Genomic DNA, 10,900 nt, shown 5'->3' with positions numbered 1-10,900 from the left:
CAAATTGCCAGCATCCACTGGATCATCGAAAAAGCAAGAGAGTTTCAGAAAAACATCTATTTCTGCTTTATTGACTATGGCAAAGACTTTGACTGTGTGGATCACAATAAACTGTGGAAAATTCTGAAAGAGATGGAAATACCAGACCACCTGACCTGCCACCTGAGAAATCTGTATGCAGGTCAGGAAGCAACTGTTAGAACTGGACATAGAACAACAGACTGGTTCCAAATAGGAAAAGGAGTATGTCAAGGCTGTATATTGTCACCCTGCTTATTTAACTCATATGTAGAGTACGTCATGAGAAATGCTGGGCTGGATGAAGCACAAGCTGGAATCAAGATTGCCGGGAGAAATATCAATGACCTCAGATATGCAGATGACACCACCCTTATGGCAGAAAGTGAAGAAGAACTAAAGAGCCTCTTGATGAAAGTGAGAGAGGAGACTGAAAAAGTTGGCTTAAATCTCAACATTCAGAAAACTAAGATCATGGCATCTGGTCCCATCACTTCATGGCAAATAGATGGGGAAACAGTGGAAACAGTGACTGACTTTATTTTTGGGGGCTCCAAAATCACTGCACATAGTGACTGCAGCCATGAAATTAAAAGACACTTGCTCCTTGGAAGAAAAGCTATGACCAACCTAGACAGCATATTAAAAAGCATAGACGTCACTTTGCTGACAAAGGTCCATCTAGTCAAGGCTATGGTTTTGCCTGTAGTCATGTATGGATGTGAGAGTTGGAGTATAAAGAAAGCTGAGCACAGAAGAATTGATGCTTTTGAAGTGTGATGTTGGAGAATACTCTTGAGAGTCCCTTGGACAGAAAGGAGTTCCAACCAGTTCATCCTAAAGGAGATCAGTCCTGGGTGTTCATTGGAAGGACTGATGTTGAAGCTGAAACTCCAATACTTTGGCCACCTGAATGAGAAGAGCTAATTTATTTGAAAAGATCCTGTTGCTGGGAAAGATTGAAGGCAGAAGGAGAAGGGGATGACAGAAGATGAGATGGTTGGATGGCATCACCTACTCAATGGACATGAGTTTGGGTAAACCCTGGGAGTTGGTGATGGACAGGGAGGCCTGGTGTGCTGCAGTCCATGGGCTGTAAAGAGTTGGTCATGACTTTGAACTGAACTGACTGATGCATTATTTCTAATCCTGTGCAGAATTAGTATTATGTCTTCTAACTAGTGAATCTGGCCCTTGGGTTTTCTATATGGGAAGGCTTTTAAGTACTGTTTCAATATTTTAAAGGGCTTCCCTGGTGGCGCAGATATTAAAGAATTCACCTGCAATGCAGGGACACTTGGGTTCAATCCCTCAGTTACAAAGAACCCATGGAGAAGGGAAAGGCTACCCACTCCAGCATTCTCCCCCCCCCCTCCCCCCCGCCCCAGTATTCTTGCCTAGAGAATTCCATGGACAGAGGAGCCTGATGAGTTACAGTCATTAGGGTAGCAAAGAGTCAGACACAACTGAGTGACTAACACTTTCACTTTCTCACTTCCATTTCTTTAATAGATACAGAATTGTTTTTGTCATCTATTTCTTCTGTGGCATTTGTCTATTTTACCTAAGTTGTGAAATTTATTGACATAAAGTTATTTATAAAAATTTACTTTTATCCTTTTAATACCTATAGTATACATAGTGATGTCACATCTCTAATTCTTTATACTGAGAATTTTTGTGTCTTTTTTCTGACTAGTCCAGCTAGAGTTTAATCTCTTTTGTTTATCTCAAATAACCAGCCTTTGCTTAGGTTCTCTGTATTGTTTTCTTCTTTTTTGTTTCATTGATTTCTACCTTGATCTTTATTATTTTTTCTCCTGCTTACTCTATACTTTATTTGCTCTTCCTTTTCTAGTTTTGTGAAGTAGAAGCAGAGATTATTGACCTGAGACATTTCTTCATTTCTAATATAGACGTTTAGTCTTAAGTTTTCACTAAAGGACTGCATTAATGGTATCTACAGATCCTATATATTGTATTATCATTTCCATTCAGTTTAAAATACTTTTCAATTTCTTCTTTGATTTCTTCTTTGATGTCCGCCTTATTTAGAAGGGTGTTGTTTAGTTTTCAAATACTTGGGGATCTTCCAAGGATCTCTTCATTATTGCTTTCTAGTTTTACTCCTCTTTGGTCAGAGAACATATTTTGTGTGACTTGAATCCTATTGAATTTTCTTGTCTGGTTTTAGGGCCCAGAATAGTGCTTTGTGTACTTGAGAGAAATGTGTATTCTCCAGTTGTTGGGTAGAGTGTTCTGTAAATGTCGATCAGGTCAAGTAGTTAATAGTGTTGTTCAAATCATCTATATTCTTACTGATTTATTGCAGAACTGGTCTAGCAAATATTGAGAGAAGAGTGTTGAAATCTCTGGCTATAATTGTACAGTTCTATCATTTTCTATTTAATGTATTTTGAAGCACTATATTAGGTTGATAAATGTTTAGGATTGTTATTTCCTCTTGATGAATTGACCCCCTTTATCCTTTTTTTTTTTTTTGACCACATCACAGCACAGCATGTGGGATCTTAGTTTCCTGGCCAGGAATCAAACCTGTGCCCCCTGCATTGGAAGCCTGGAATCTTTACCACTGGACCATCAGGGAAGTCCCAACTCTTTTATCCTTATAATGATAAAATAGCCTTCTTTTCCCTGTTACCATTCTTTGCTCTGAAATTTATTTTGTCTGATTCAAAAGTAGCTACTCTTCTTTTCTTTTGACTAGTGTTAACTTGGTGTATCTTTTTCTGTCTTTTAATTTTAACCTATTTATTGGTTTATATTTAGAAATGTGCATGTATACTAAATCACTTCAGTCGTGTCCAACTCTTGGCAACTCTACGGACTGTAGCCTGCCAGGCTCCTCTGTCCATGGGATTCTCCCAGCAAGTATACTGGAGTGGGTTGCCATGCCCTTCTTCAGGGGATCTTCCTGACTGGGATCAAACCCAGGTCTCTTACCTCTCTTGCATTGGCAGGCAGGTTCTTTACCACTAGCACCACCTAGGAAACCTATATTTAAATATAAAGATATATAAAACTGCCTACAGTTTATATTTAAAGTATATTTGTAGGCTGTCCTATGTTTGTAGACAGCTTATAGTAGAGTCTTGTTTTTTTTTTTAATCCAACCTGACCATTTCTACTTTTTAATCACGGTGTTTACACCACTTACATTTAATGTGATTATTAATGTTAGATTGTTAATGTAGATTATTGCAGCTAGATTGCTATTTACCCCATCTGTTATTATTTTCCCTTTTCATAGTTTTTACCTTCTTTTGGACTAATTAAGTTTCTTTTTAAGTTTGACTTAATCTCCTTTGTTGCTTTATTAGTTATAATTATTTTGTTATTCTAGTGGTCACTTAAGTATTTATGGGCTTCCCTGATAGCTCAATTGGTAGAGAATCGCCTGAAATGCAGGAGACCCTAGTTCAATTCCTGGGTTGGAAGATCTGTTGGAGAAGGGAAAGGCTACCCACTCCAGTATTCTTAGGCTTCCCTTGTGCCTCAGCTGGTAAAGAATCCACCTGCAATGAGGTAGACCTGGGTTTGATCCCTGGGTTGGGAAGATCCCCTGGAGAAGGGAAAGGCTACCCACTCCAGTACTTTGGCTTGGAGAATTCCACGGACCATAGAGTCCATGGGGTGGTGAAGAGTCAGACATGACTGAGTGACTTTCACTTTCACTAAGGGTTTATAGTATACATATTGATCTCTTAAAGTCTACCTTAAAGTAATATTATCCTACTTCATGTGTAATCTAGGAATCTTACAAAAATATAGTTCATTTATCCCCTTCTGGTCTAGATGCTATTGTTGTCATGTATTTATTTTACTTTTAATCTCTACAAGTTCAGTTTAGAATTTTCTCTGTATCTTCCATCTCTCTAACTTTTTGAATATATGGAATACAGTATAATAACTGTCTTAATGTTCTTCTGTGTTAATTCTAACACCTGTGTCAGTTTTGAGTTTCTTTTGACTAATTATCCTGCCTTCCATCAGTTGTGTATCTTCATGTCTTTGTAAACCTGGCTATTTTTGTTTGGATGCCAAGCATTGTGAATTTTACCTTATTCAGCACTGGATATTTTTATAGCTCTATAAATCTTGAACTTGTTCTAGGAGAGACGCATTACTTGGATAGAGTTTTGTCCTTTTGATTTTGTTTTTACTATATAATAGGCAGGTCTGGAGCAGTGCTCATTATAGAACTACTTCTTTATTACTGAGCAAAACTTTTCCTGAGTACTCTACCCAATAGCTTGTGAATTATGAGTTTTTCCAGCCTGGCTGGTGGACACAGGCACTGTGTGAGTGAATAGAATTGTTCCTGCTAATTGTTACAGATGGTTCTTTCCCTGGCTTAGGACAGTTTTCCTACATCAGCCCACTGATCATGAACACTTGGGGATTCTTTGCAGACCTCCAGGATTCTGTTTCTGTGCTTCGTTTCTCTCTGGATTTCTGTCCTGTGAAATGAAACTGCTTTGATTTTTCTGGACTCTACAGTCTATCTCCTCAACTCAGGGAGTCTTCTAGGCTCTCTCTTAGCTTTTCTGTCCTTCTGTGATGCTTGGACACTCTCAAGGTAGTAAACTGGGGCAATTGTGGGGCTCATTTTGTTCATTTCCTGTCTCTCAGAGATGACTGCCCTTTGTTGCCTCTTACAGAGTATCTTAAAAACTGTGGCTTATGTATTTTGTCTCTCTTTTTATTTTATTTTTTTTTAAATGGATGCTTCAGGTGGTATAGAAATCTGGTTCCTGTTACTTCTCGTTGACCAGAAGGGAAAGTCTAGTCCTTGCTTTTTCCACTTTGAGATTTAATCTTTTCTATTTTATTTCAACTTAAAAAAATTTTCAAGGCTTAGAAAAGCTGTAAAAATTATTTAAGGAACATCTGTGCACACTTTGTCTAGATTGATCAATTGTTAACATTTTGCCACACTTATGCCCGCCCCCCTTTTCTCTGTCACTCTCTCACATACACAAATTTTAACTGAGTCATTTCAGAGAAACTGCAGATATCATGATACTTCATCATTAAATAATTTTTAAGAATAAAGTCACTGTACTGGAGAAAAGAGATTCCTCTTACATTGTTGGTGGGAACATAAGTTAGTGCAATCACCATGGACAACAGTATGGAGGTTCCCCAAAAAACGAAAAATAAAGTTACCATATGATTCAACAACCCCATTCCTGGTCATACATCCAGTCAAAACTATAATTAAAAAAGATATATGCACCTCTATACTCAGAGCAGTACTATTCATAATAGCTAAGACATAGAAACATCTGTCCATTGACAGATGATTAGATAAGGAAGATATGGTATGTATGTACAATGGAATAATGCTCAGCCATATAAAGGAATGAAATAATACACTTGCGGCAATATGGATGGACCTAGATATTATCATACTAAAGTGAAGTAAGTCAGAAAGAAACAGACAAGCACAATATGATATCACTTATATGTGGAATCTAAAATGTGGCACAAATGAACTTATCTATGAAACAGAAACAGAACAGACATAGAGAACCGATTTGCGGTTGCCAAGGGGAAGGGAGGTAGGGGAGGGAGAGTTTGGGAGTTTGGGATTGGAAGATGCAAACTATTATATACAGGATGGATAAATAATATGGTCCTACTGTGTAGCACAGAGAATAATATTCAATATCCCGTGATGAACCACAATAGAAAAGAGTATGAAAAAGGATTATATTTATATGTATAGTTGACTTACAATGTATTAATTTCTTCTGTACAGCAAAGTGATTGTCAGAAATTAACATATTGTAAATGAATTATACTTCAATAAAATAAATTTTAAAAAGAATAAACTCATTCTCTTATATAATCACAATAACCTTTTCCTCTTCCTGGGGAATCTCCCTGACCCAGAGATCGAACCCGCATCTCCACATGGCAGGTGGATTCTTTACCAAATGTGCCACCTGGGAAGCCTGTAACCACAATACAAGGATCAAATGCAAGGAATCTAACATTGATAGAACATTATCATATAATATATGGTTTCTCTGATTATCTATTGTTTTGTAACAAATGATCCCAAAACTTAGAAGCTGAAAATAACAATGTATTAACTATTATATCTCATGACTCTGTGGGTCAGGAATTCAGATATGGCAGAGTGAGGAGGGCTCATTTTTGCTTTATAAGGCTTAAGCCTCAGCTGGAGGTGACCCTGAGTGGTTGGTGGCTTAGTCACATGGCTAGTGTGGGCTTCTTCATAGCGTGGTAGCATCAGGGTAGCCAGGCTACTTCCATGGTGGTTCAGGGTTCCAATAAAAAGTGATTCTAGTAGTCATGTATGGATGTGAGAGTTGGACTATAAAGAAAGCTGAGTGCCAAAAAATTGATGCTTTTGAATTGTGGTGTTGGAGAAGATTCTTGAGAGTCCCTCGGACTGCAAGGAGATCAAACCAGTCCATCCTAAAGAAAATCAGTCCTGAGTATTCATTGGAAGGACTGATGCTGAAGCTGAAACTCCAATACTTTGGCCACCTCATGCGAAGAACTGACTCATTAGAAAAGACCATGATGCTGGGGGGGGGGGGGTTGGGGGCAGGAGGAGAAGGGGACGACAGAGGATGAGATGGTTGGATGGCATGGACAGACTCGATGGACATGAGTTTGAGTAAACTCCAGTAGTTGGTGATGGACAGGGAAGGCTGGCATGCTGCAATCCATGGAGTTGCAGAGTCAGACACGACTGAGCGAATGATCTGACTGAGAGATCTCTAATAATACAATTGGTATCATACAGAAGATGATGCTTGAGGACATAATATCATTTTTTAAATCATACTTCTTTTTAGTGGAAACAATTTGTTTTAAAATTTTAAATTGAAGGGTAATTGCCTTACAGAATTTTGTGGTTTTCTATCATACATCAACAAGAATCAACCATAGGTATACCCATGTGCCCTTCCTCCTGATAGTGGAAACAATTTTTTAATGCCATTTAAAAATTATTCATTCATTTATTTTTGGTTGTACTGGGTCTTTACTGTGGTGCTTGGCCTCTTTGTTGCTGGGTGCAGGCTTTCTCTAGTTGCTGTGAGCGGGGACTACTCTCTGATAGTGGCTCTTGTTGTGGAGCTTGGGCTCTAGGGCACTTGGGCTTAAGTAGTTGTGACTCATGGGCTTAGTTGCTACACGGCCTGTGGGATCTTAGTTCTCAGACCAGGGACTGAACCCGTGTGTCCTGCATTGGCAGGCGAATTCTTTACCACTGAGTCATAGGAAACAATCAGACAAACCCAAATTAAAGAATATTCTATAAAACAACTGGCCTGTAAACTTCAAAAATGTCAAGGTCATGAAAGACAAGGACAGATGAGAAACTATTTCAGATTAATGGAGAATGTATTAGTCAGCTTGAGTTGCTAATATAAATATTAATACCACAGACTGTATGGATTAAACAACCGAAATGGGTTTTCTCACAATTCTGGAGGTTTTGAGTCCAAGATGAAGGTGTTAACAGGTTGGTTTCTTCTGAAGTCTCTCTCCTTGATTTGCAGGTGGCCACTTTCTACTTGTGTTCTCACATGGTCATCCCCCACCTATGCTGACTCTGACCTCATCTCTTCTTCTTTATAAAGACACGGGTCATGTTGGATTATTACCTACCCTAAAAACCCAATGTTAACTTAATGACCTCTTTAAAGGCCCAGTTTCCAAACAGAGTCACATTCTGAGATACTGGGAGCCAGGGCTTCCACATCTGATTTCAGGAGATTCAGTGCTGTCCATAACAGAGGCTAAGGAGAGTTCTTTATATGTGGTCTTAGATTGGAAAAAATTGTTTCAAGGTATATTATTGAGACAACAGGAAATGAGTATATACAGCATAACAAATTAAAAACAGCTTCAAATTCTTTGACAGTCCTCTTACTGAGGAATGGGGCTATATTGACCATGCCTTTAAATCTGGACTGGCCTATAACTGCTTTGTCACATAGGAGAGAGTGAAAGTGGAAGCAGAAACTGCCTTTAAAAGGCTGGACTCAGAATTGACATAGCTTCACTTCCTTTTTTTCAATCTACCATGCTTAATATACTCATTTCCAATTGTCTAAGTAATATGTTGCTGCTGCTGCTACGTCGCTTCAGTCATGTCTGACTCTGTGCGACCCCATAGACGGCAGCCCACCAGGCTCCCCCGTCCCTGGGATTCTCCAGGCAAGAACACTGGAGTGGGTTGCCATTTCCTTCTCCGTCTCAGTAATATTCCTTGTAACAAAAATTATTTTCCAATCCAGGAATTTAGATGTCAGATCTAACATTCCTCATCTATCCTTGTCTTTCATGACATTGACATTTTTTCAAGTGTACAGGTCAGTTGTTTTGTAGCACATCCTTTAATTTGGGCTTGTCTGACTGCTTCTTCATGATTAAATTCCAATGATGCATTTTTGGCAGGAATACAATAATGGTAATTTTATGTCCTCAGAGCATCACCTCATGTGTGATGTCACTTTGAACTATTGCTGAAATTAATTTGGTGTACTAGGTTAAGGTAGTGTCTGCCAGATTTCTCCAATGAGTACTATCTTTTCTTTGTAACTGGTAAGTAACCTCTAGGGATATTGTTTATTCTTTAAAAATTTAAAAAAGAGCTTTCCTGTATCCTGTTTCAGACAATTCCAGTATCTGATGTCCTTGGGGGATCAGGCGGGTCTAAATCTTTTGGGTATTCCTGCTAACTGTTCTTATATGTGGCTTCCAGTGCTTAAGATTTTTTTAAATTTATGAACTTGAATTTGAGTCCTATAGGACTAAATTGAGGATGCATCCTCTAAAGTGTGCTTCCATTGCTCAGCACACAAAGAACTCAGTGCTCTTCTGCAGCCTTGGCTTGACAAGGAAGGCATGGTTTGGCTCGTCTCATTTGGATCCCAAATCAGTGTCAGCAGAGACTTTTATTTGCTTCAGTCGTGTCTGACTCTTTGCCAGCCTTTGGATTGTAGCCCACCAGGCTCCTCTTTCCATGGGATTCTCCAGGCAAGGTTCAGTTCAGTCAGTTCAGTCGCTCAGTTGTGTCCGACTCTTTGTGACCCCATGGACTGCAGCACCCTAGGCCTCCCTGTCCATCACCAACTCCCAGGGTTTACCCAAACTCATGTCCATTGAGTCGGTGATGCCATCCAACCATCTCATCCTCTGTCGTCCCCTTCTCCTCCCGCCTTCAATCTTTCCCAGCATCAGGGTCTTTTCAAATGAGTCAGTTCTTCCCATCAGGTGGCGAAAGTATTGGAGTTTCAGCTTCAGCATCAGTCCTTCCAATGAATATTCAGGACTGATTTCTTTTAGGATGGACTGGTTGGGTCTCTTTGCAGTCCAAGGGACTCTCAAGAGTCTTCTCCAACACCACAGTTCAAAAGCATCAATTCTTCAGCACTCAGCTTTCTTTATAATCCAACTCTCACATTCATATGTGACTACTGGAAAAACCATAGCCTTGACTAGATGGACCTTTGTTGGCAAAGTGACGTCTATGCTTTTAATATGCTGTCTAGGTTGGTCATAACTTTTCTTCCAAGCAGTAAGTGTCTTTTAATTTCATGGCTGCAGTCACCATCTGTAGTAATTTTGGAGCCCCCCAAAATAAAGTCTGCCACTGTTTCCACTGTTTCTCCATCTATTTGCCATGAAGTGATGGGACCGTATGCCAAGATCTTTGTTTTCTGAATGTTGACTTTAAGCCAACTTTTTCGAATCTCCTCTTTCACTTTCATCAAGAGGCTCTTTAGTTCTTCTTCACTTTCTGCCATAAGGGTGGTGTCATCTGCATATCTGAGGTCATTGATATTTCTCCCGGCAATCTTGATTCCAGTTTGTGCTTCATCCAGCCCAGGGTTTATCATGATGTACTCTTCATATAAGTTAAATAAGCAGGGTGACAATATACAGCCTTGACACTCCTTTTCCAATTTGGAACCAGTCTGTTGTTCCGTGTCCAGTTCTAACTGTTGCTTCCTGACCTTCATACAGATTTCTCAAGAGGCAGGTCAGGTGGTCTGCCATGGTCTCCCCATCTCTTGGAGTGGATTGCTATGCCCTATTCCAGGGGATTTTCCTGACCCAGGCATCTCTTTTGTCTGCTGCATTGGCAGTTGAGTCCTTCACCACCAGCGCCACCTGGAAAGCCCGCTTCTTCCTGGTTTGTTCCTTTTGGGGTGGGGTGGTTCTTGGAAACATCTACTTCCGCATCAGTAGAAGGGTGACTTGGATAATCTAGTCTGCTATCTTGCCTGCCTAAGCAGAACCCACTTTAATGATTTTCCACTCTAATCTTTAGTATAAATATGATTCTGCTTGGCTTTTTGTAATGATATCTTCGAAGAAATTTGGATTTCTCACAAGTTTTTAATATTCTCAATAATCTTGTGAAATGAGGAAGTCAGTTACTTTGGTACACTGTGCAGCTGGGGTGGTGCTAGTGTTAAAAGTACACACCTGCCAATGTAGGAGAGCAAAGAAACACGGGTTTTATCCCTGGATCAGGAAGATCCCCTGGAGAAGGAAATGGCAACCCACTCCAGTATTCTTGCCTGGAGAATCCCATGAGCAGAGGAGCCTAGAGGGCTACAGTCCATAGGGTGGCAAAGAGTCGGGCACGACTACAGCGGCTTAACACAGGGTGATGTAAGGTAAATTTATTAACTTGTTAGAACCTCAGTTTTCTACTCCGGAAAATGGACAAGTTCCTATCTCCTTCCCAAAGCTTTATGAATATTTACAAGGATGTAATTTGGGAAGTGCCCAGACCCTCGCGCAGTATTGGCACAGGGCTTTATTAAGATAACCCAAAGAACAAGCGGTCCTTTCCCCTCCC

Source organism: Odocoileus virginianus, chromosome 4 (genome assembly GCF_023699985.2).
Source record: "Odocoileus virginianus isolate 20LAN1187 ecotype Illinois chromosome 4, Ovbor_1.2, whole genome shotgun sequence".
Lineage (NCBI taxonomy): Eukaryota > Metazoa > Chordata > Mammalia > Artiodactyla > Cervidae > Odocoileus > Odocoileus virginianus.
Note: the sequence above shows the minus strand (reverse complement) of the source record.